The sequence below is a fragment of the Bos indicus x Bos taurus genome, chromosome 10, assembly GCF_003369695.1.
Source record: "Bos indicus x Bos taurus breed Angus x Brahman F1 hybrid chromosome 10, Bos_hybrid_MaternalHap_v2.0, whole genome shotgun sequence".
Classification (NCBI taxonomy): Eukaryota; Metazoa; Chordata; class Mammalia; order Artiodactyla; family Bovidae; genus Bos; species Bos indicus x Bos taurus.
In genome coordinates, this window is record NC_040085.1 from 56,135,248 (window position 1) to 56,162,497 (window position 27,250).

At 43.7% G+C, this 27,250-nt stretch overlaps 1 pseudogene; it reads right to left on the reverse strand.

Moving 5' to 3' along the window:
- Window positions 1–700: 700 nt before the first annotated feature.
- Window positions 701–8,474, reverse strand: LOC113899642 (annotated as a pseudogene).
- Between the last annotated feature and the right edge of the window lie 18,776 nt (window positions 8,475–27,250).

Consider the following 27,250-nt stretch of genomic DNA (forward strand, 5'->3'; position numbering starts at 1 on the left):
CATGGATTTTCCAGGCAAGAGTACTGGAGTGGGGTGCCATCGCTTACACTTGGCCAAATGAGCGCTCTGTTTGCCGGGCCCCTTCCCTGTCTCTGTACCTCTCTTTGTGCTGATCCTGTTTCCTGTTGCATGACTTGCACCGTTCCCAGTCTCTCCCTTCTTCCACGTGAATCCTAACTACCTTTATAACCTGACTCACGTGCTATCTTTTTCTGAAGATATCCTTGGATATTGGATCCTCTATGATTCCCTATACTTAGTTGAAAATTTCTACCTGTTGTGACTGTTTTTTTTTTTTGGCTTCTCATAAAGTTGCTTTAGATTCTAAACCAAAGCAGAGAGAAGAGATGACACCCAAGTTAACCCATCCACTAGTGAGTTGGGACCTCTCTCCCAACACACTGGAAGGGTGGGTGGAAGTGCCTGACTCCACCCACTGGGAACTGCAGGCAGGGCGGGGCGTGGGGTGTAGTGCGAGTGGTCCAAGGCCCCAAGGCGCTGACCCCTCCCCCTATCACCTCCCTGCTCCCCTTCTCCCCAGTCTCCCCCTCCTTCTGGACCCAGAGCATCAGCTTAGCAGTACTGTGGCCCCCAGGGCATGACCGCAGGCAGGGCAGGGCCTTCCCCCCAGGCAGAGGAAGTACAGGGAGAGGGGCCCAGGACCGGCAGAGGCACCAAGAACCCACACGGTTGGAGCAGCTGAGGTAAAATTTTTAAAGCTTATTCATGGGGACGTGGTGTCAGCAATCTTCATGGCTCAGCTGTGGGCCTCAGCTTGGGCCTCGCCATCCTGAGGTCGTGGTGGTAGAAGAAGTCTGAGCCCTGGTTGAGCCGCACGCTGCAGGGGGCCGCAAGGTGGGACCTTCACGCCGTTTCACCCAGCATCCTCCCTTGTCCCCAAGACCTGCCTCCTGATGATGTCTGCGTGCTCCCGGGCCTGCCTTCTCCCTCTTCTCATTTTCTGTGCACAACAGAGGTGTCCAAGTTGGCAGGTAAGATGGTGTTGAAGTCGTTGAGTAGGGAGATGATGCTCAGGAGGATGGTCCCATGTTCTGGGGGCATTCCCTGGCCCAGGTCGTCTAGTGGGGAATGAAGGATGGAGATGCACACGTCTTGATTTTTTAGATGTTGGGGCACCACATCTTGGGGAAGGGGGGAAACGAAAGGCTGGCCAGGAGTAAGGGTAGCCAATGGCAATCTGTAGGTATGCCTTCAAGTAGCGCCCTAAGAATAGGTGTTGGGTGCTGCACCTCCCAGTAGGCAGGTTTCCCTCACACACCGAAGCCCTCCACTGGCTTCTTTTGCAGCCCCTTGAGCTCTGGCAGCAGGGCCTTCTCTGAGCTGAGTGACAGTGGAGAACTGGCTGGGCAGCTGTCCTCCCCAGCACCTCTCTGGGTGCTCCCCGGCTCTGACTTTTAACATGTGACCCTTTTGGGACTGGAGTGATAGTGATATTTTGATGTCTTTGTCCTTTGATGCAACTGTTTTAATCTGGGGGAAAAATACAACCTACATAAGACACTATTAATGTACACCCTCACCCCCCAACCCCAATGAAAATATCTTTTCTGTTTCTGATTATATAACATTCATTTATAGTTGACCCTCGGAGAAGGCAATGGTACCCCACTCCAGTATTCTTGCCTGGAAAATCCCATGGATGGAGGAGCCTGGTAGGCTGCAGTCCACGGGGTCGCTAAGAGTTGGACACAACTGAGTGACTTCACTTTCACTTTTCACTTTCATGCATTGGAGGAGGAAATGGCAACCCTCTCCAGTGTTCTTGCCTGGAGAATCCCAGGCATGGCGGAGCCTGGTGGGCTGCCGTCTATGGGGTTGCATAGAGTCGGACATGACTGAAGTGACTTAGCAGCATAGTTGACCCTTGAACAATATGGGTTTGAAGTGCATGGGTCCAATTATACACGGATTTGTTTTTTTCAATAGTAAATGTACACTACAGTACCACGGGAGCTGCAGTTGGTTGAATCTGAGAATTTGGAACCAGGCAGAGGGATAAAGTGGGCTTCCCTGGAGGCTCAGTGGTAAAGAATCTGCCTGTCAATGCAGGAGACTCAGGTTCAATCCCTGGATCAGGAAGATCCCCTGGAGAAGGAAATGGCGACCCACTCTGGTATTCTTGCTTGGCCAGTCCCATGGATAGAGGAGCCTGGCAGGCTACAGTCCATGGGGTCCCCAAAGGGTCAGACACAATTTAGCGACTACAACACAGGGAGGAAGCACCTGTACAGAGTGCCCTATCCAGAGTGCTGACTGCTCTCTGCGCAGAGGGTTGACACCCTTAACCCCCTGAGTTGTTCAAGGGTCAACTGTACTTAGAAATGTGGAAAACCGTACACTCCTGTGTATTTATGCTGTGCTCTGTGTGTGTGTGCATAATGGAATAAAAGAAAAATAAATTTCCTGAAATAAATTCCCTAGTCAAAAAACATACATGTTTAAAATGTTAGCGTATGTTGCCAAACTGATCTCCAGAAAGATTTATGATTCATTCAACATTTATTGAATTCTTAGCATGTATCAAGTACTGTGTATTATTTAGGGTACAGAGATGAGAAACACCACGGGTAGTCCCTGCCCTTGTGGAGTCTGTGTAAGAATTTCTAACAGAAGACACATTTACTGTGAGAAAGTACAGTAGTGTGAATTCTGCCTAGTTGGGGAGTTCAAGGACGACTTCCGGAGGAAGTGATGTTTCAGAGAAGGCCTGAAGATTCAGTTGGAGTTAACTAGACTGTGAGGGGGTTGAGGCGGGTAAGAGATTTTCAGCCTCAGCCTTTGCAAATGTGGCTTCTGGTGGGGCATGGGGTTGAAGAAGGCTTGTGTAGCTGGAGTCCATGGAAAGGGAGGGAAAGCACTGGGCAAAAATGAGACTGGAAGTATAGGTAGGGAGCGTGCTACTGGTGGATCCATAAGTTTTGTTAAAAATGTTATTGTTATTCCAGTGCTAGGAGAGATATAAGCAGCGATTGGAGATTATATTTATTTTTTAAAAAGATAACTTTGGCTGAGTAGAAAGGACTGATAAACAGAGGCAAGAATGAACACAGGTTGACAAGTTAAGAGGCTAACTGTCCAAGTGACAGATGATAACACTAAACTAATCTGAAGCATGAACAATAATAAGAAATCAAGGCAAAAGGAGAGGAAAATGGATGCTTTTATGATTTTACCAGTTAATACCAATATTAGAGGGGATATCATTGATCTTTTTTTGTCTTTGCCAATCTAAGGGGTGTATGCATAGTATAAATTATATGATATGGATTATATATACAATTTAGAATATGAATTATGTGTACAGTTTCCTTTTATTATTAGTAATGTTGGACTTCTTTTCCATTGGCCATATTCATTTTTATTCATTTGTTCTTTTGAACTATCTGAACATCTACTTGGTCCATTTCCTTCTTCTGTTCTGGTATCCAGCCCAGAATCCCACATTGCACTTAGTTGTCATTTCCTCCTTGTCTTCTCTGGTCAATGACAGTTTCTCAGATGTATGTTTTTATTATTCATTTGAATAAATCATTTTTATACTGATGCAGGGCAGAGCTTGGTAAGAATCTAAGTGCATAATGAAGGCAAACTTAAACCAGTCTAAAAGAGAGCAGATGATAGTCTGTGATATATGTTGTAAATTTTTAAAAGTTTTTTTTTTAACTTGGTTTGTGTGTTTGTGCTTGTTTATGTGTGAAATTATTTCATATTATTATTTCTGGCTTTGGGATAATGCTTAGAAGTCCCTCCATCCCAACGGATAGAACTCTTTATGTGCATTATATTCTGTTACTTTTACAACCATATATTGTCAAGTTATATCAAATAAGATACAAATCAGACATCCTCACCCTATTCTTTATTCTGTCCACCCTCAGCTTCACCAGATGGGACAATAAAAAACAGAACTGAGGTGGCGCTTATGATACAAAATCAGCAGTGTCAACGTAATGATGTCATGATGTCTTGCTCTGCTCTGAATTTCTTTGACTTTGCACCTTACTTGGGTCCTGACCAAAGCCTTACCTGTTTTGATACTATTCTTTAATTGTCTTTCCAGTCCTACCAGATCATGAGTTACTTGAGCATAGGAAACACGTTTATCTCATTTTGTGTAATACACCTGTGATTGGGCCTGCCTTCACAGACTCTGCCAACATAGCATTTTAATGCATCTATTCCCATAAAGAAAAGAGAAACTCGAAACACAGTGATGAAAATGCAGATTTTCTCAAGAGTTTTGTGAGGCATTTATTGGAAATAAGAGTCCCTCATAAATCATACAGCAGGACAATCACATTTCTACATCAGGCAGTATTTCTGTGTCCTTTCTCTTCCCCTCTGGTCTATAGTCTCTCTTCAGTGAGAGTAAAAAAATCTAGATCTAGTCAGGAAAATAAAGCTCTCCAAGTTAGCCTAATAAGGGCCACATATTTTTCTTCAACACCCCCCCCTTAGGGGTTTCAATTCATTTTATCATGACTGTATCCCTTGATTTTTTTTTTTTTATATCAGAAAACTTTGGGCATGGCAGAGGGTCATCCAGTGCTTGTGGGAATCAATGAACTGGGCCATGATGCTGCTCTAATATTGGACTTAGGCAGTTGACTTGTTGTCTAGGAGGTAAAAAAAAAAAAAAGCTATTTACTTTTCTAATTCCTCTTTGTTTTCACCTGATGGAGAAAATTAGAACTCTAATTGGAAACCCACAATAATTTTTATGGGCTATCAGGTTAATTATAATAAGGATCTATCGTATATTCCCACCAAAGGGCTTAGTTACTGGAGCAGCATTTTCTTAAATGGTACCTTAGCATGGACCCAGAGGACAGTGTTATTGAAAAATGAGCAGATGGTCTCAATGAGCTGAGAGTATGGATGTCACTGTCTGCCCTGGAAGTGGGGGCAGCCAGATGCAGATCCATTTGGGATCAAGCCTTTGGGCTATAAGCCAACAGCCCCTAAATAGAATGTTTTATCTCTTCCCTGAAGAGAGGAGTTGAGAGGCTAGAGCCATACTGGACAAAGTAGGTGAAACCAATCTTAGTCCTAAGAAGCAAGCCATGTGCCCACAGGTGAGCAAATGAGATTAGAGGTGGTTGGCAAGGTAGCCACCGCTTAGCTTCACATCACTTGCTGCTTAATTCAGAGCTGGGTTAGTTGGAGGAGTCATGGAACATTTGAATATTAACTGAGCGCCAGGGCACAAAGTAGGGTCAAGTTTACGTTATTAGAAGGTTAATGTCCTGATACCTAAATTCTGGCCTAATGATGAGTAGGGTCAGTTTCCCTCTTTTGCTCCCTTTTTTCACGTTCTAATGGCCTCACCCTGCTTTCTGGGCCCTACTTAGCCTTAATTTACATGTAATAAGTTCCCCTTATGTGAATTGATCTCTTGGTGACCATGTGACCTCTACAGAAGTCACTTTCTGTCTCTTAGCCTCAGTTTCCTCATCTGAAAAATAAAAGGAAGATAATGAAAGATAATATGGGTAGAGCAACCAGCACAGTGTGTGGGTCTGACTCTGTGCAACCCTATGGACCGTAGCCTGCCAGGCTCCTCTGACCATAGGATTTTCCAGGCAAGAATACTGGAGTGCGTTTTCTGCCAGGGGATCTTCCGGGGATTGAACCAGTATCTCCTGCGGGTCTTGCATTGGCAGGTGGATTCTTTATCACTGAGCCACTAGGGAAGCCCAACCAGCACAGTGCTGGTCACCTAGAAGGTGCTCCTGAAGTTCATCTTAGGAGAAGCTAAGGCTGTTTCTAGATGTCAGGACACATGGGGCTTCGCATTCTCTCAGAACATTGGAGGGGGATACCTCAGCAGCAGGGGTAGAAGGAGCCTTGCTTCTCCTGATTCTTCACAGCATGAGTTCTCAGCATTTAGATTCTTGCCTATTTTGACACCCAGATGATGGCTCCCTGAAATCTCTTTGAACGCCTCAGCCCCTGAGTTATAGCTTCCACTGAGCACTCTGTGGGGGAGGACAATGGGCTGGGACTGCTGCGGGAACCATGGTAAGGAGCCAGTAGAATCAAAGCTGCAACTGGGTTAATGACACTGCAGCGTTGGGGTGGCCGTCGTGAGGACTGTAAAAAAAGGAAGAAAAGAAATCCCAAGACCCAAACAAAGCCAGATGTGACTTAGGAAAAGAACATTAAGGGATTGCAGTATAGAAATTTGTTTTCCTAACAGCAAATAGCTACTTAATTGGGTTAAAGTAAATCGAAAGACATTTTATATTTACATCAAAATTAACCCAAAAAAAAGAAGATAGATGAAAATCTAATTTTTTGTACTCTTCCATTTCCCCTTTTCTTTCTTCATTTTCCTCTCTTCCTCTAATACAATGAAACGTTCCTTCTAATTCTCCCTTGGGGCTCAGGTAGGCTGGAACCACTGCTATGGTAGATGTAATCCATAAATGGGAATCTTGGAAATGTCACTTTCCCCCCAACTTCTGCCGCTAAGCATACTTGAATCTGAGACAGAAACCTCTATTAATATAAATGTGAGTTTAGTGTGCTAAACTCACATTTAGAATCCCATTCTGGAGACAAGTTGGGTTTGAAATCCAGTTTGTGCTCCCCTTGCCAAGTTTCTGCCTGCCCAGAGAGAGTGACTTTTCCTGATAGTGGGCCTAAACAAAAGACCTCCCTGAAGTGGGGCAGAGATGAAGAAAAGGGAAGACATTTTTGAGAGACTTGAAAGCCCCATGATGTGACTATGCTTGCAAGAAGGTCAGGAGTGACCAAAAGACAGAAGTCTGCAGGAGCCAATACAGTTTAGGGAAGTAGAGAGGAGGCTGAGAGTCTAGTGGGGAGAGGAATCCAGGGAGAAGCCTGCAGAAGCCTGGGGAGGAGCCCTTCTCTGAATGTCAGGGTGACTTGGAGTACAGCGAGGCCTCATTGCAGTGATAAGATGTGGTGAAGCCAGACAGAGAGGACTGTGCATCCCCACCAGTCACACAGTGGTGAGAGAGGCTATGTTTTGACTGGAGTGGAGTGGAAGACCCAGTTTCAGGGCTGCAGGGTCACAGGCAAGGAGAGGGAGTGGATAAGAGTAGAACATGGGAATGAAACAGACTCTAAGCCTTTGCTTTTGGGTCCTGAATATCTGTGATTTGTCTACTTTTTACCAAACATCATTTTGTTCCTTGTAGCTAACTCTGCTACCCTCACTGAAATACTGGTCATGGAAACAGACACACTCACAAAAACTCACCCTTGGCAAACATCACCAAATTAAGATTTAGGCCAGAAAAGAAAATCAGACAAAATTATATTCTTATGTTTCTTTAAATCTACCATAAAACCCCAAACCTCCAATGAACTAGAAAATCTCTCCACGAAAATCATTAAGTTAAAAATAAACATTAAAAATTGACTGCAGTCAACAAGAATAATAGAAAATGTAAAACCTTCAGACAAGAGCAGTAATTATCTTATTGATTTGAAGGATTAAGGGGAAAAGAGGGGCCTTGGGGATAAGCTATGACTCATGATTGCTGCCCTTTGGCTGGAAACTTCAAGGCTGATGGCTGGTTATGTTTTAGGATCCCAGAAGGAGGCCCCCCACCCCCACCACATGAAGAAATTTGTTCCACAGACTGTACCCTACAGCAGTTTTACTAACAATTCTAATGTGGCTATACAATCAAATAAACTAAAAGTACTTTATAAACTGTGATAGTCCTCACAAAGGCAGGTGGTACCTTAGTCCTGGAGGCCAGAATTTAGATCTGGACCACTGCTGTATTCTCATAGAGGTTGGACTTATTTGTTGAACAAATGAGTCAGATATTCTACAGATAATATGCGTGTGTGTTTGTGCTCAGTCATGTCCAACTCTTTGCAACCCCAAGAACTGTAGCCCACCAGGCTCCTCTGTCCATGAAATACTGGAGTGGGTTGCCATTTCCTCCTCAATCTATGGATAATACTCTTCTGATATTACTCTTTCTGATTATATGTAAAGATTTGGGGTGGGGAGAGGGAAGATACTCATTTACATCTGCATGCATTTGTGTGCTAAGTTGATTCAGTCATGTCTGACTTTTTGCGACCTTGTGGACCATAGCTTGCCAGACTCTGTCCATGGAATTCTCCACCAAGACTACTGGAGTGAGTTGTTTGCCCTCTTCCAGGGGATCTTCCCGACCCAGGGATCGAACCCACATCTCTTACATCTCCCACGTGGGCAGGTAGGTTCTTTCCCACTAGCACCACTATTTGCCGTCTGTTTGTCACCTAAACTGACCTGGGTGACTCTGTTAATTCCCATTCTGACAGGAGGGATCCTATGGAAAGAAGATGGCATTGTCAGTCTTCTACCGTGTGGACCCTTCACATGGTGTGACTTGCCCCTCACTGTGCTCACTGCCACGCTCCTCTGTGGCCTGTTTGGGCTGTCTCAGGATGTTCATTTCAGCCCCTAGAAACTCAGACATCACTTGCCTTTTGTGATCCAGTCCTTGGAGTTTTCCTTCCCAAACCACAAATAAATCCACAATAGGTACTGTGGTTTTGTGTTTAAGGCTTCTCTTGAAAATAGACTCCATTCACCATTTATTCAATAGATATTGTTGATGACTTACCCACTGCCAGGCTGGCTGCTGTTACTGAAGATCTAGCCGTGAACAATACCAACCAGTGCCTCTTCTTAGGGCTCCCGGGTGTTAGTGACTGGGGGAAGGTCCTGGTGGCTCAGGCTCCCTCTCCCATCCCATCCTGGGGCAGGCTTTGCAACAGGAAAGGGAAGAGCAGTATGTCTGCTAATTCCATGTAAGTAACAGAAACGACAGTACAGCCTTACCCTCAGCAAATTTAGTCTAGTTCACCTTGTTTTTCTGTGGTTTTTAGGAACCTTTACGTTGTGCTTAGTCAGAGGACTGGGCTGCCCATGCAGATGGCCTTGGAGAGTAGGAGGAACCGCTCCCAGCTATGACTGCCTCCCAGCCTGTTAATTGTACCATCCTTTTCCCTGTCTCTTGGTAAGAGTTGTGGAGCATAAGTTGATTGATATTCATGGGAGCTATTTGGGTTGAGACTTAGGGTCAATGTTTACTATCTTGTCCTCTAAGTACACCCTGGTATGAACCTTTACTTCCTTCTGTGGAGCCATGCAGTATGAAACCTGGGCTTCCAGGGTGGTGCTAGTGGTAAAGAATCCGCCTGCCAATGCAAAGGACACCAAGAGACGTGGGCTAGATACCTGCATCAGGAAGCTCCCCTGGAGTGGGAATTGGCAGCCCACTCCAGCATTCTTGCCTGGAAAATCCCGTGGACAGAGGAGCCATGTAGTATAAAACCTATGACACTCCAGTTCTTGGCTGTGCCCTTAGGCTTCTTGAGTCCTCCTTCTAGGGTCATGGTGGAGCAAGGCTTTACTCTGCTCCAGGAGCTCTGTGTGGATGCTCGGCTTCATGAAACAGTGAGCTCTTGCCACACCCCTGCCCTCTGCCTTGGGTTCCTGCAAAGAGCTAGTGGGGCAGGTGTGAGCACCCCGTCCCCTCTGCCAAGGCTCATTGCCTTCTTGTGCAGTAGGAGTGTGTATGTGTATGTGTTACTTGCTCAGTTGTGTCCAACTCTTTGCAACCCTATGGATTGTAGCCCACCGGGCTCCTCCGTCCATGAGATTTCCCAGGCAAGAATACTGGAGTGGGTTGCCATTCCCTTCTCCAGGGGATCTTCCCTACCCAGGGATCAAACCCAGGTCTCCTGGATTGCAGGCAGATTTACTGTCCAAGACACCAGGGAAGCCCCAGGAATGTGTATAGTGAGGTGCTACCTAGTCCTCCAAAAGCTCTGATAAAGGAAGCTTGACAAGTCCGTGATTGGGTTTTCCTCAGGGGTCTGTGTGAGGGCGTATTTCACCCAAACTCTGGGGTGACTCCAGCCCAGCTGTCAGTTTTATTTTCAGGAGTCCTTGAACAGGTCTGATCTGGTCATGAGAGCTATTTGGGAAGATAGCTCCATATGCTATCTGTTCCCAGGGAGCTTGAGTCATTTGTTCAAAGATTTGGGATTGTTTCATTGATTGTCAAAATAAATTAATCACAGGAACTTTTTGAAGCTAGCTAAATCCATTCTTGAACAAGTGAGCTTATAAATATAGAAAATAGTCAAAATAAAGAACGGGTGTTTGGTAGTAGGGGACCATGCAGAGAATGGGAAACGCTCACAAGACTTGCCTTCACTGTAACAAGAATTTACCCTGTAGACCTCTGTTCGCTTCACCCTGTTCTGTTGCCTGATGATGTACACAGCTCCTTTTCAACAGCTTGAATTCTGCCTCCCTCTTTCCAAGTTTTTTTTTTTTTGGCTGTGCAATGTGTATGTGGGACCTTAGTTCCCTGACTGGGATTGAACCTGTGTCTCCTGCAGTGGAAGTGTGCGTCTTAACCACTGGACCACCAAGGAAGTCCCTGCCTTCCTCTTTCCCATTTCCCAACCCTCCCTTGACGTGGGGAAGCAAACAATGAAAACACAGAAAGAACAACGCCCCAAACTACAAAACATTAATGGAATATTCACTCCAAATGAGATTTTTAAAGAGGCACTTTAAATGCAGCGAAGACCTAAGCACTAACATCAATGTTCTTGTAAGCAGAAAATAAAATCTACAAATAAAGTTTTAGTGGAAGGTGTATCATTTTATTTCATTAATATTCATATTCCAAACTCATATACACAGTGACAGAGAACGTCAGGAGATAATTTTGCTTCTAGGAAATAAACAACAGCTCCAGACCAGCCTAATAAACATTCAAAACAGCATCCACACCAGGCACAGGTGTTCTCCAGTTGCCTCTGTACTGATGTTTAGTAGGCTAGAGCTCTGAGCAGCATCATGACTGGTGCTGTGGCTTTGCATCCCACATGCTGGAGTGAGATGGGCTGATTTGTCCTACCTCTGTGTTGGAGGGTCCCCCAGGATCTTCCTAGTAACATATGTCTTCCAGCTTTCCATCTTTGTGTTTAGAATGACACTTCTCCCAGGCTCCTCTGACTAGTCAAGGACAGGCTAACCCTGAAGAAAGGTGATTGAGTCTCCTGGCCTCTGACTCACTGCAGAACCCTGCTGAGGCCTTTAAACCTGAACTCCAGTGACCTGCTCTGTAGCTGTAAGATGGTGAGATAAATGCACATACCCCACTCAGAACCAGGAGAGTCTGCTTTTTGATAGTGACCTGACCTTGGAGAGGCTCGACTGGTCTATGGGAAGAGATGGTCTTTGCTGCATATTTGTTGTTGTTTAGTCGCTAAGTTGTGTCCATTCTGCAACCCCATGGACTGCAGCCTGCCAGGCTCCTCTGACCATGGAATTTCCCAGCAAGAATACTGGAGTGGGTTGTCATGCTGTCCTCCAGTGGATCATCCGAAGCCAGGGATCAAACCCACGTCTCCTGCACTATAGGCAGATTTTTTACAGCAGAACTTTATTAACCTATGGTTTGTGTGCTCAGTTGCTCGCCAGGGAGCTCCATAGGCACAGGTTACACCTGGAGAAGCTAAATCACCTGCATGAGGAGCAACCTGGGGAGGGGGGGGAGGTCTGACTCTTTGTGACCCCTATGGATTGTAGCCCGCCAGGTTCCTCTGTCCATGGAATTTTCCAGGCAAGAATACTGGAGTGGATTGCCATTTCCTACTCCAGGGGATCTTCCTGATCCCGGTATCGAGCCTATGTCTCTTGTGCCTCCTGCATTGGCGGGCGGATTCTTCACCGTCGAGCCACCTGGGAAGTCTTTCTGTGTATAGAGAAGGACTATACTCACTGTGTTACTCAGCCTTCACAGTGGGGTTCCCATCTTGCCCCTGAGGAATCCAGAGATGACCTTCCCACTTTGCAGGCTCCGAACACTGGGCTTTTGTTCCCAATCCAGTGTTGCTCTTCTCATGCCACAACTGCCCTGGAGATAAACTGAGAAGTGTTATGAATTCCCGAGGGAATCATGTCCACATTCAAATTCCTCACAGTCATGTGGGAAGGAAGGCCAACAGAAGAGAACATTCAGATTAGAGATGCAGGGAAGAAACCTGGGGGAAAACCAAGGATTTCAGCAGAATACATTTGCATGGGAAGGGATCCTAAAGACACCTCATGGGAGAACACCACACAAATTGCAGCCGAGAAATCCGGAGAAGTGTCTGACCCAGATAAGTAAGGTTGGGTTTAATCTCTCGATTCTGGTTGCTTAATTCCCAGACTGTTTTGCTGTCAGGTCTGCACAATTAATTGGTCTAAGGAGATAAGGGACCTCTTTAGATTAACATCAGAAAGAAAAAAAAAAATAGCACATTCTCTGGTGAAAGTGTCAGTTTTTCTTAGCTGACAGAGAAGGTAGAACAAATAGGAGATAATGGATGAGTTTCACATTCCAGCTCACTGGACGAACCTCTCGACTTCCCAGAGCCTGGGTCCCCTCCCCTCTCTCCACCTTATCTGTAGCCCACCAGGCTCCTCTGTCCATGGAGTTTTCCAGGCAAGAATACTGGAGTGGGTTGCATTCCCCAGGGGATCTTCCTGACTCAGGGATTGAACCCTCATCGCTTACGTCTCCTGCATTGGCAGGTGGTTCTTTACCACTAGCACCATCTGGAAAGCCCCTATTATGATTACAGCTACTGGTCTGTTTTTTGTGACAGCCTCCAACCAGGTTTCGTTTATCCACTCTTCTATTTCAATAGTTCCTAGTAGTTTATGTTTCCTGGACTCAACCCCCCATCTACAGAATCTCTGGTAGGAGCCTAGGAATCTGTATTCTAATAAATGTCCCACAAGCCTGGAAAACACCAGCCTGCTGAGCCCTGAAGCCAATTTAGGATCAAGCTTCCAGCACTTAGGCCTACTTTGCGTCTCCTCAGCTACTCTGCCCACTGGCCACATCTTCCTCTGGGTCCATGAAGCATTCTCTCTTCTCATCCCGTGTGAGGAATTGCTGTTCTCCTCCAAGAGCATGTGGACGATCCTGCATCCTAGCTGTGCTCTGCTGTCCCTACTGCCTGAAAGGCTCCCATTGCCAAGCCCTCCCCAGTTGTCATCCCAGTGTTCGGCGTTTTTCTTTTCTGCTTCTTTCCCTGGTTCAGCACAAGTCCTAGCCAGCGGTGGTTGTCTCCTCCATACACCTGTCTCTCAGCTCACCTACAGCCCCCTCAGAGCTGGAAACTGGATTCCGATCATGAGAAACGAAGGAACTATGACCTCTGTATCACCAGTCGGTGGCTCCTCCCCGGGTGAAGGTGGGGTGGGGATGAGATCGTCTTCTCGCAGGAGTCAGATCCTGCACTTTTTCTTACACTTGCTGGTACTGAGCAAGCATCATGTAGCAAACCCTTGGCCCTGCACACCCTGTTTAAGCCCTTTTCCCTGTGTTGAGCCCGGTTCTCCAGAACAACTCTGTCGCCAGTTTATTCTGTCCACCATCACCGGCCGCACAGGATGTGGGTGTCCTTCCCACCGCCCTAGCTCAAGGTTTGAAACAGCCTCATGAAACCACCCCCTCCGTCTGGCCTGCCCTGACCTGGACTGCTGAGCACAGCCCTCTGCTCTAGGCACTGTGGCCTCGCCGCCAGTGGGAGAGAATTCTGAGTCCTGGATTGTGATGCCCACGGTGATAAGGAGGTCAGAGGGGTGGCTTGGGACTCCAGCCCAGCCCCAGATGGCAGACCTCCCTGAAGATACAGGAACTGCCCAAGGGGCAGCCAAGGGCAGACATTCCTGGTGTTTCGACTGTTGCCTTTGCCACCCTCTGGGGCTCACCACATACTCTTTTAGGTCTGTTTTTTGACTTGCTTTGTTATCAGGTCCTGTTTCCCTCTGCCCAGCCCTCCCTTTACTCTGCCCTCTGCCCCAAAGCGGGTGAGAGTAGAGAAGTGAGCAGTGGGGTGGAGGGAGGTGCACTTTGAGGGGTGGTCTTCAGCACCCCACTGTGGTGCAGGGAAGCCCTCAAGGCTTGGGGCCACAGCTGGGGAGGCTTCTCTGTCTCCCACATTGCTGTTTCTCTGAGGGCATGGAGAAGGCACAAGCGGTGCCATTATGCTGTTGTTGTTTTTAGTCCCTAAGTCATGTCCAACTGTTTGCGACCCCAAGACAGAAGTAGCACTTGGATTGGCCTTGAAGGACAGGTGGGTTTGTGTAACCAGACAGGTGAGGTGGGCACCCCAGGTGGATGCATTGGTCTGAGTAGATATAGGGAGATGGGAAAGTTCTGGTATGATTGGGAAGTAAATAATATTTAGTTTGGCAAAAACTTTGCATTATTTAAGGGAAATCATGAGTGAAAAGGCTGGAAAAGTTAGCCAAATCAAGCCTTTGGAAGACTTTAGCGTCAAGACTAGGGGTTCTGACTTGACTCGGTCAGATACATATCCACTGGAGGCTGTTCTCTTGTAGATAAATAAGTAACTGCAAAAACATATTGGACTTTAAGAAGCCAAATCTTGCCTTCTTGACCCGGAGGCCCTTAAGGAAACAGCTTGGGAGGAAAAGAGTGGTAGCAATGTGAATATAAAGGAAAAGAGGAGATACTGAGAGTGGTCCTGAGGGAGACTGAGCAGGATTTGGCCATCTAATGGGGATCAAAGAGAGTTGAGGGATCAGGAAACCATCTTGTGCTTTTATATAGATTCCTGTTGGCTAGAAAGCTTCTCCGTTCAATATTTTCAGGTGCTTACCATGTGTCTTGTGTGAGAATAAGCAGTAAAGGAGCAATGCAGGTGAAGAAAACAGTCCTTACTCCAGCTGAGAAGAAGACTAAGAAGAAAGTCCAGATCAGCTCTTACTGTTCTCTCTGGAAAGAAAGTCAGAGATGATTGAATATTTTCTTTAGAATCCTCCGTGAAGTGTGGATGAGGAAAAAGGGATCCAGGTCCACCAATTCCCTGGATGATTCCCTGATTTCGTTTGACTTCGTTTCATTCAGTAGCTATTCCCTTTGACTCTAACATGGAACGTGCACTAGGTCACAAAGCTGAGAACTCCCCCAGTGTCTCCGAGCTATGGAGGGTGATAAGAGGAGCATGACAAAAACTACAGGGCTTGGAGTGAGGAAGAAGACGCAAGGGGTTAGCATGGGCTTGAAAGGCGGGTCTCACGCCTTAGTTAGGGAAAGGAGCTGGGGGAATCTTTGTGGGAGAAGTGACATCTAAGCCAGACTTTGGATGGAGTAGACATTCATTAGGCAGACAGGGGAAGTGAGAGACACGGAGAACAAGGGCAAGGAAGCAGAGAACATGGGACCTGTTTGGGGAATGTTATATTGTCTTGTTCAAAAAGCTTATAGGCTGAATATAGCCTTGTTTAAACCAGGATTTGGTTTTGTTTTGCCAGTGAAGTCAAGAATAAGCGTTGGAAATCCAATGAAGTGGTTTATAGTTGTGGTTTCGTTGTTTCCAGTTATACAGTTTTCTGGGTTTCTAGTTGGTCCTAGAAGACATCTTGGTTTGTCTGCCAGCTGTCAAGAGTCCTGTGATTAGGTGACTCCTCCACTCCGGCCTGGAAGTGTGTCTGTGGAGCTTTTAGCTTTACAATGAATGTTTCTTTGAGAAGGAGACTGGTTACTCACCATCCAAGGGTGGAAAATCATGCTGCTTTCAAGTCTGTTTAGTTTGGGTTATAGGACATATATGGGAATCACTAAGTTACATAAACATATTCAGGGAAACTCAAATGCTCAAGGCCAGGGCCAGGCTGAAATTGGTCGTTAATACTCTCTTACTTCATCATTCTGGATCTTCCTTCTCTCTCAGAGTTGTTGATTCATCAAAGAGCAACTCAAAATATTATGACAACAGTATCTTTCTCATTCTAAGTAGGAGGACAAGGAGGACCACCCAAGGGTAAGAGGCATAATTAGCCCACTTAATAATCAGCAACAATTGTCAGTTATTCTTAACTATGTTCTCCTGTTAACATTCTGGACTAGGGTGTGGCTATATAGTAAATGCAAGAGTAGATTTTTTGTCTTTTTTGGCAGGGCATAGTAGGGGGCTTGGTGATTGGAGTTGGGGAGCTACTTGTCCAAAAAATAAAAGGTTCTAATACATCCATGAAAGCCAAATCCTAGACATGTTTCCAAGCATGAAATGTTGAACTTGGTACCTGATTGTGTTGCTTTCCTGGGGCTGATGTACCCCAAACAAAACAGATTAATATTCTCATAGTTTGGGAGACCAAAGGTTTGAAATCAATGTGTTTCCAGAACCTCATTCCCTCTGAATTCTCTCGGGGAGAATCCTTCTTGCCTCTTCCAGTTTCTGGTGGTTCCAAGTGTTCCACAAACACCTTGATGCTGCACACTCTGATCTCTACCTTCAGATTCATGTGGTTTTTTTTTTTTCTGTGTGTCCCTGTATTGAAAATCTTACTCTGTGTTTGTCTTATAAGGCCATCTTTCATTGGATTTAGGGCCCAGCCTAAATCTAGGATGATCTGAGATCCTTAGCTTAATTCCACCTGCAAAAGCCATTTTCCAAATAAGTCCACAATCATAGATTCCAGGGATTAAGATATAGACACATCTCTTTGGGAGCCATCATTATTCAACCTGTGATGCCAAAGATGCATTCTCTGCTGGTACAAGAATGTGCCCCTGTTCAGTGGTTAAGAATCTGCCTTCCAATGCAAGGGATGTGGGTTCGATCTCTGGTTAGGGAGCTGAGATCGCACATGCTGTGGGGCAGCTAGCACCACACTCCATATGTAGAGAGAAGCCCGTGCCCTGCAATGATGAGCCCTCCCATTGCAACAAAAGATCCCACATGCCACAATGTACTACAACTAAGACCCACTGCAGTCAACTAAAGAGGTATTTTTTTAAAGTTCAGTTACTTTTTTTTTTTTAAAGGAATGTGCCCCTGGATTATCAGCAAATCCTTGTTGATGACTATGGTTAGGACAGCAGAGCAGGGTTGGACTGGATTCAGTATAAGAAGTTGTAGCAACTCTAAGGTAACCTGCATTTGAAAGAAAGGGAGTTATGTAATTTGCTGGACAGAGACTATAAATTCATTTTACAAATCACAATGTATTCTGGAACAACATCAACTTTCCTGGTAGACTCCAAGGCTGAGTTAGAGATCCATAAAGAAAGGAATTTACATGGTACATTTTGTCATGTGGAAAATACTTGCTGTTTCTTGATATTTTAAACTCTTTCTTAAAAGTAAAAAACTTTGAGTTTATCCAGTTGGACTTCTGAAACTCTGAGAGTTCTGAAACACTGAAATGTTAAAGAAGCAAAAAGTACATTTTAAAGAAAGTCTCCTTTAAATAAATGGAAGGCAGCCCAGTTATTAGTACACATATAAGAAATTTTCAAGTATAATTAATGGAACCTCATAAAGGTCAGAGTTCCTTGTTTTTTGTATGGACATATTAAGATATAGGTCTTAAACGCAATGTCAGCTCCCTAAACAATAACTGCAAAGTTCTTTTTTCTCTTCTAGTTGTGAAACATAGCCACGCACATAGCCTGCTATTCTACCCCAGTGCTTTGCAATGGTGCTGGAAAATTGCAGGGAGAGCACTGACTCACTGGAAAGGTTCTCCTTTCTAGAGTAAGCAGCAAGAACAAAATCATGTCAGCACCATTTCCCAGTTTTATTTTTAATTGGTTAATACGCCTTTGATCACTGAAGGGGAAATAACTGAATGAGGGCTAGCTCAAGCCTAAGGACCAGCAATATTACCTTGTATGTTCCTTAAGATCATTTCCTCCCATCCACCTGAGATGCAGTTATTTATTAGCATAATATGGATATTATGATCTATCCACAGGGCTTAAAGATGGAAATTGAAACTGTGATGATTTAGCTGAAAGTTACTGGAGCATTCATAAAGCTGTCAGAATTACAAGATAAACCACATTAAGGAAATGCCAGCAATAGTTGCTATTAAACAGATATTCAAACATCGTCAGCACTGTTATCCACAGCAGGGTGGCCTAATTTATAAGCTTCTGTAGAAGAGGATAATGGTGGCTGCAGGTTCAAAGGCAAGTGGATCACAGGAATGATATAAGGCAGGGTAATCTCATGTTTTAACACATAAATCAGGACGCAAGACTGAAGACTTTTCCCTGGTTTGTTAATTTGTTTACATCTTTAAAAAGTATTCTCAGCAATAAATCACATCTATAGAAAACAATAAAATGAACTGAAGAGACACAAACTCAATATTTTTTCAGTTAACAAATACTTACTGAGTGCTGTTTGTATGCTGGGCACACAGTTTTAGGTACTGGATAAGATGTAGATTGAACAGGCAAAATACTGGCCATAGACAATATTCTGTCATTCTATCCACAAATCTTACTGAGTGGCTGCCACATGCCTGATGTGTGCTGTGGTCAATATTCTGTCAATTCAGAATCATTTGTGGTCACATATACTTGGAAAATGAAGTGCTACTGATTCTCTGACCCTGAGGATTCCTGGGAGTACCTAGGTGTCTCCAGTGAGTCTTGACCATTGCCTATTACTCTGCGAGCCAAGCTAGAGCTCTGTAGTCTTAGGCCTCGATGTATAGAGTAGCTGTTGTGAGCTGAATTTTTACTGCATTTCTGTGGCTGCCTTCATGGTGTGGAGCTGGAAAGCTGGGTGTGATGTTGGTGCCCCTGGAAAGGAGCCAGGTGCCCTGACTGTCCTTCTCCAGTACACTGAGCTCAGGTTTCTCGAGCTTGGAGTGTTATGGTATTTAACCAGGCACTTTTTTCAATGCTCTTTCCCAAGCAGAGTCTCCATTGCAATCTTGCATCCCACTTGACACATCTGTACCCATTTCCTTAGCCCCAGGCAAATTTAGGATGTCAGTGTGTCTAAGGAGCATGGAGGCACCTCCTTCCACTCATTGTGAGCCGCTGAAACCTGGGCCCCACCAAGCCAAGACATCTTGTTACACACCACACATGTGCATCTTTGGAAACAAGATGGCTGGAAAATATCTTGGGCAGATGGTCTTAAGGAATGTCCAAAATTGAATGTCACATAGTTCACGGTAGAAAAGCTAGTATTCTATGGAAATGAACAGGAACACAAACCAGGAGTCAGTTACTAAGGCAAAAAACACATTTAATTATGAGCCCCATATCCAGAAATGAGGTTGAAATTAGGATGTAATAATTACAAACTTTGGAATTTGTACCTGTTAAATTAGCAAAATCTTAATGATCTACACTCAGATCTTTACAAGGGAGAATCGTTACTTACATTTATTCTGCCATTCAAGTTATGAATACTGAGCTCCCCTCTGATGCAGACTCTGCAGTAGGTGATGGGGATATAAGAATGAGTTCTTTTCTTGCCTTTAAACAGCTTATAGTCTAAGACAAGGGTCAGAAAAGTACGGCCTTTGGGATAAATCCAATGAACTTCCTGTTTTTGTATAGCCTGCAAATTAACAATGGATTTGCTGTTTTTAAAGTAGAGACATTACTTTGCCAACAAAGGTCCGTCTAGTCAAGGCTATGGTTTTTCCTGTGGTCATGTATGGATGTGAGAGTTGGACTGTGAAGAAAGCTGAGCGCTGAAGAATTGATGCTTTTGAACTGTGGTGCTGGAGAAGACTCTTGAGAGTCCCTTGGACTGCAAGGAGATCCACCCAGTCCATTCTAAAGGAGATCAGTCCTGGGTGTTCTTTGGAAGGAATGATGCTAAAGCTGAAACTCAGTACTTTGGCCACCTCATGTGAAGAGTTGACTCATCGGAAAAGACTCTGATGCTGGGAGGGATTGGGGGCAAGAGGAGAAGGGGACAACAGAGGATGAGATGGCTGGATGGCATCACGGACTCAACGGATGTGAGTCTGAGTGAACTCCGGGAGTTGGTGATGGACAAGGAGGCCTGGCGTGCTGCGATTCATGGGGTCGCAAAGAGTCAGACATGACTGAGCGACTGAACTGAACTGAACTGATGGTCAGGAAAAAAAAATCAAAAGAGTAATATTGCTGACACATGAAAACTATATGATTTAAATTTCAGTGTGTATAAATAAAGTATTATTGGAACACAGTCATGTTTGCTTAGTCATGCATTGTCTGTGGCTGCTTCCTGCTACAACAGCAGATTTGAGAAGTTGCCACAGAGACCTTAGGATCCATGAAGCCTGCATATTTACCCACCACTGATTTGACAGAGAGAGTGACACAGGCAAAAGTATGGAGGTAGAGGGGACTTCCCAAGTGACGTTAATGGTGAAGAAACTGCCTGCCAATGCAGAAGTAAGAGATGTGGATTCTGTCCCTGGGCTGGGAAGATTCCCTGGAGGAGGGCATGGCAACCCACTGCAGTATTCTTGCCTGGAGAATCTCATGGACAGAAGATCTTGGTGGGCTATAGTCCATAGGCTCTCAAAGAGTCAGACATGACTGAAGCGACTTAGCAGACATGTACACATGAAGGTAGAGATGTTTCCAAGGATATTCTTAGAGCCCTGTGGAGGGGATTAAAAAGAGGCACAATTTTCAGTTCCCTTAAGGTCACAAAGAAGACAGATGTGTAACCAACCAAAGAAAATTTTAGATTTTTTTTTTGCTGGTACTTAAACAAGGAGCTGAAGGAATAACAACAACAAAAATTATTATATTTGCAGCTTAACTATTACTTTTTTTTAAACTTACTTTATTGTTAGTAGTAACAATATTTCAGCTTTGTCTTAATACCAGTTTATACACACAGGTATAAATTTTGCTTTATTACCAGTTGTCTTATATGTATTATTAAAACATTATTTGTTCAAGAGATGCTGCATAGAATGAGTTTTAAAAAGAAAGATTCTTTAATTTTTAAGTAGTCTGAAAGCAATGGTCTGGAGCAGCTTGGCGGGGCTGGGTTTCTGCATGCGTTTCAAATGTCGAGTCTCCCAGCTCAGCTTGAGAAAGAGTGCCCTCTGAGTGCCTTTTTATTGGGTCGGTCTTCCTAGGGTGGGGAGGGGTGAACCTTCATGCAAGCAGGGCAGGGGTGTACCAACCGTGGCACTTAGTTGACCTCAGAGGCATATTTAATAGGACCTCATCCGTAGCTGACCCAGGAGGAGAGCTGAGCAGGAAGAAAGTAGTTCTGGGTCCTTTGATTCCCATTTTTACTATCTCACTTTTGGCTTCCCCTAGTTTCACTTTTCACTTTCATGCATTGGAGAAGGAAATGGCAACCCACTCCGGTGTTCTTGCCTGGAGAATCCCAGGGACGGGGGAGCCTAGCGGGCTGCCGTCCGTGGGGTCGCACAGAGTCGGACACAACTGAAGCGACTTAGCAACAGCAGCAGCAGCAGTGACAGTACAAGCTCGTGCTCTAATGGCAAGCGGTCAAGGGCACAGGCCAGTAGTCCACAGTGCCTTGCTGAGGGGCAACATAGCACCGGTTATGGGGTTGTGTGTGCTAAGTCACTTCAGTCATGTCCAACTCTGTGCAACCCCACGGAGTGTACCCCACCAAGCTCTTCTGTCTATGGGATTCTCTAGGCAAGAAAACTGGATGGGGTTGTCATACCCTCCTCCAGGGGGTCTTCCCAACCCAGGGATTGAAACTTATATTCTCTCATGTCTCTGACGTCTCACCTCCTGCACTGGCAGGCAGGTTCTTTACCACTAGTGCCACCTGGGAAGGCTGTGGGCTTAGGACCCCTGGATCTGAATCCTAGCTGTGCCATGTAGCAGCTTTGTGGCTTTGAGATATTCACTTAGCTTCCATGCTTCAGTGCATTTTAACTGAGGAAAATAAAGCAGCTATCTCAGGATTATTGAGGATTAAATAAACTCACCCACGAGAACCATTTAGAACAATGCCTGGCACGTGAGTCCTTAACACTTGCTGTGATGATGATGGTGGTTATTATTATGTACTGTACTCTCTCAAAAATACCAATTCCCTGTTAACCCTTAACACTATTTTTGTGTTAAAAATTTTTTTTTCCTGGCACTACATCTTCATAAGGGAGTCTTGGTCTCTTCCTGTTACTCTCTTTTTCCCCCGAGGCCCTTCCCCGCTGAATTCTGACCTCTTCCATTGTCTATTGTCTTACTTCAGTCTTATTAATTCTGACTACAGCAATCTTGCATATATATGCCCAGGCACTAACTTTTATAATCCATGCCCAGGGGAGCGATTAAACACTCTATAACAATACTATTGATGATCCATTTTCTGTTTTAGAGCATCAGTCATTTCCTTCGCAGCAGAATCAGTGACCACTACGCATTTGTTGGACTGAACTGAATTCTGTTCTTGTTTGGACAGTGATGAAGATCCCATTCTCAAAAATGTATTGCTGCTTTACATTAGCCTAGAGCTTGAGAACTGGACAGGTATCCATTTATTTACATTCAACTTCCTGTTATCTTCTGCCTGACTGTTTTGCTCTGGAAGGCAGAGTTTGGAATCTCTGGTTTCTGATTTATTCAGGGTATGTGTTATGATTGTTTAGCTAGGTAAGCCTTATCCCCAGTTTCCTGGGTGTCTTGCTTTAAATGTTTCCTTATGAGGTTCCTTATCTCTTCCTAACTAGTTTGCTACTGACTCAGCATTCTCCCTTTTCTTGCACTTAGCTGCTCATCGCTGTTTCAGAGATGCTTTCAGTGGGCTGATTTAGGATTGTAACAGAGGCTGAATGAGTGTGTTAGCTATCTATTTCTGTGTAGGAAATCAGTAGCTTGAAGCAACAGTGAATGTTTATTATCTCACAGTTTCAGTGCGCCAGGAAGCTATGACTGACTGACTTAGGTTTTATGGCTCAGGATCACTCATGATGCTGCAGTCAGGGTGTCAGCCAGGGCTTGACTGGGTTGGAGGATCCACTTCCAAGATCATGAACATGGCTGTTGACTGAGGGCTTCTGTCTTTTGCCGTGTTGGAACAGAGTTCTTCATGCAGAAGAGAAACTGGATTCCTCCAGAGGCCACACGAATGAGCAAAAGAGTGCCTCAGATGGCTGCCACAGCTTTTATAACCTAATATTGGAGGTGGCAAATTGTTTTCTGTGTCATATTGGAAATAGAGATCAACACTGGCATAATGGAGGAGGAGGTCTTCACAAGAGTCTTATAGCAGAATGTGAGTTCCTTGGGGCCATCTTGGAGGTTGACCACCATATTCTGAAACTCTGGTCCCTAAATGACGTACATCATTTCCCCATGCAATATACATTCATTCCTCCACAGTATCTCATTAAAGCATCAGCTTGAAATCAAAAATCTTATTATTGAAATCAGGTCCAGAGAGGAAAAGTCTCCTCGGGCATAGTTCCTTAAATGCAAGTCTTCAAGTTCAGTTCCTCTTCACTTATGAAACTGAAGAAACATACAGCCAACACACAATGGGGAGACAGGCACAGAGTGACTGCTGACGTTCCTTCTCAAAACAGGGGAATTAGATGACGCAAAACAAAATAGCAGTTCTGGAATCCAGCTGATCAAATGTTAGCTATTGCTTGATCAAGTATCAAGGTCTGGGAATAATTCGCCCTAGCTCTCAGGTCTGTCTTCTGGCTTTTGGTTTCTTTTCCTGAACCACTTTTCCTTTTTTAAAAGAAAAAAAACCTTTTAATTTTAGAATAGCTCCAGGTTTGCAGAAACTTTGGCAAGGCACTCATCCCCTCAAAGCCTCAGTTTCATCATCTTGCCTTTCTTCATTTGGAATGTCTTCTAATATTTTTCACCCACTTTCTTTGCCAAATCAGAAAACTCTGAATTGATTTTCCAGTCATTCTTGCCAGGGTATACTTCTTGCCCAAGTCATGTTTGATGTGGAGCTACAGTCTTCTGTCACACATCCTCTCAGCATCCTGTCATCCAAATGAACATGGTGTACTGGAATTATTTATGTTCCAGTCCCTTGTTATGGTGTATTGGAATTATTTATGTTCCAGTCCCTTGTCTGTTGTTTTTCAGCACCTTGAAGGCTAGAATCCAAATCAGTGTCTGGAAAAGAGGAGACACAAGTATTTCTTGAATAAATTGAATACATTAAAAATTAATTTTTAAATAAACATATGGTAAATGTATAGATTCTTGTAACTTATCACAATCAGGATACAAAACAGTTTAACCATCCCATCAAACTTCTCGTTACTATCCCTTCCTCCACCTCCTAACTCTAGCAACCGCCAGTGCATTCTCTCTCCCTACAGTTTGGCCTTTCCCTGATGCTGTGTAAATGTGAGGGTGTATGTGACCTTTTGAGACTGATTTCTTTTGCTTAGCATGATGCCTTTGCTTAGATTCATCAGAATTGTTGTGTATTTCAGTAGCTCATGCCATTTTATTGCTGAGTAGTATTCCATTATATGAATGTACCCGTTTGTTTAGCCATTCACCCACTGGAGGGCACTGGGGTAATTAGTTGGAGGAGGTAATCTAGAGGATATGACTAGCAGTTAACCCAAGAGCTAGACTGGGGTAATCAGCGGTTCCTCACTGCCCCCTGATCCCCACTGTCTGCCCTCATCCTAAAAATGTAGATTTTGCCAACTAGTCCCACAGTGGGAGCTGTTCCAAGGACACAGCCTTGAAAGAGCACGGTGTTGAGACGATCTGGACAATATATGTAACAGAATCCAGTTAAGGCCGCTATATGAACATTTAACTTCCTGGCAGGTGGATGCGGAGATTTACTTTCTTGTAGCTGCATAAGACAAAGCTTATATTTGAGATTCCTTGCTTATTAAACCTGTCACCTACCAATCTGGAGTGGCCTGCCTCTTTCTTCAGTGTCTCCTTGCCCTCTGTGTATAAAGCCAGTTTGCAAACCAATATAATTCTATTTTTCAGTGATTATGAATGGAACTGTGATAAAAGTTCATTTAAACAGGTTTTAGGTGAATATGTTTTCATTTCTTTAGGCTAAATACTTAAGAATGGTATTTCTGCATTATCTAGTTATATATACACATGTATATAAGTCCTTCAGTAGTTACAGCAAACAGGCTTAGTTGCCCCACAGCATATGTATATATATATGTAATAGTCAGTCATGTCTAACTTTTTGTGACCCTATGGATTATAGCCCTTCAGGCCCCTCTGTCCATGGAATTCTTCAGGCAAGAATACTGGAGTGGGTTGCCATTTCCTTCTCTAGTTATATATATATATATATATATGCTTAAATTAAATTAAACATTATATATATATATATGTATGTTTAAATTAAAAGAGGGACTTCACTGGTGGTCCAGTGGTTAAGCCTCTGCCTTGCAATTCAGGGGACACAGGTGCAACCCCTGGTCAGGGAAATAAGATCCCACATGCCCTAGAGCCTGTGCTCCATAGCAAGAGAAGTCCTTGTGTGCTGCAACAAAGAGCCTGCATATCACAAAGACCCAGCACAGCCAAAAAATTTGTAAAGAAGAGCAGACTGTTTTCCAAAGTACCATATAATTTTATATTCCCACAGTAATATATCAGAAGTTTAGCTCCTGTGAATCTTTTCCAACACTTGGTATTGTCAGTATTTTGGGGAACCATTTTACTAGATGTGTAATGTAATCTCAGATGGTTTTAATTTGCTTTTCCCTAATGGTTAATGATGTTGAACATGTTTTCATGTTGCTTATTTGTTATCCATATGTTCTCTTTGTTGAAGTGTCTATTTCATTCCTTCTCCAATTTTTAAGTTGTGTTGTTTATATTATTACTGTTGAGTTTTGAGAGTTCTTTATTCTGTGTATGAGTCCTTTATTGGTTGTATATTACAAGCATTTTCTCCAGTTTGTAACCTGTCTTTCCATTATCCTAACGGCGTCTTTCATAGAACAGAATTTAAAAACTTTGAGGAAGCCCAATTTATCTTTTTTTTTTTTCTAATGGATAGTGCTTTTGGAATAATATCCACAAATTTTTTGTTTAAAGATTTTTTTCCTATGTTTCCTTCTATATAGTTTTATATTTTACATTTGTATCCTGATCCATTTGAGTTATTTGTGTATAAGTTGTAAGGGATAGGTCAAATTCCAGTTGTTCTGGCCTTTGAAGTCATACAGAATAAATGTAATTTCTTCTACAAGAGTGTCTGGGATTACAAGTTTATTTTCACCACAGAGAGGAACAAATAGCAGATTTCACTAATATCAATGGTTTATACAAAAAAATTAGGAATAAACTTCAAAAGAGATTCCAAGACCTCTGTAAAGAAAACTTCAAATTATTTTTGAGGATTTAAGAAAAATAGAAACAAATGGAGAAGTATACAATGAGAAAGCAATATAGTAAAAATGTTGATTCCATCAAATTAATCATGATATGCAATGTCATTCAAACTCCAGTAATTTTATGTTTCAGAGGGGATATTTTATAGATAGGACCTTCCAGGAAGCTGACTGAGCCTGAGGTTAGTGTTCAAGGCATTTGTTTGGGAATGGCCAGGTGGCTCAGTGGTAAAGAATCTGCCTGTCGATGCAGGAGACACAGGAGACTCAAGTTCAATTCATGGATGGGAAAGATCCCCTGGAGGAGGAAACGGCAATCCACTCCAGTATTCTTGCCTGGAAAATCCTATGGACAGAGGAGCCTCGTGGGCTTCAGTCCATGGGGCTGCAAAGAGTCAGACACGACTGAGCAACTGAGCATACTTAGATACACATGGACAGGGGAAAGAGGAGTGGAAGAAGCAGGGCTGCACAGAAGTTGGTCTGCAGATCAGTCCCAAAGAAGGCTTCCCCTGTCCCCATTGGGGAGCCCTGGAACTACCTTGAGTCCAAATTTACAAAACAGTGACAACCTAGGAAAAAGATCTGTGTCATCAAAGGCAAAAGATGACTATATCTACTTTAAAAAGATTTGTTACAAATCAATATTGAATATGCAAATACTCCAATAGAACATTCAAGAGTCTAAGATAAAGAAGAATGACTAATAGATATATGAGAAGAGCACATATATGAGGAGAGAACTTTGCAATCTCACCAGTGAGGAAAAAACAAAGAATTCAAACATTTTTCTTTTTGACCCTTAAGATAAGAGTAAGGAGGTTGCTGTCCTAGAATGATGAGAGTGGGGACTGTCATATAGGTAGTGAAAGGGTCAAGAAGTGCAAAGTTTTCGAGCTGCTATTTGGCAATATTTATCTAAAGTTTTGACCCAATAATGCTACTGATAGGAATTTATCTTAAGAAAACAAGAAAAAAAATATGGTATATACTTTTACTCTGTGCTGTAAGGATAATGAGTTTATAAATATATATATATAGGTCAACAACTATACTATACTCTCATTAATATGGTAATACATATCTAAA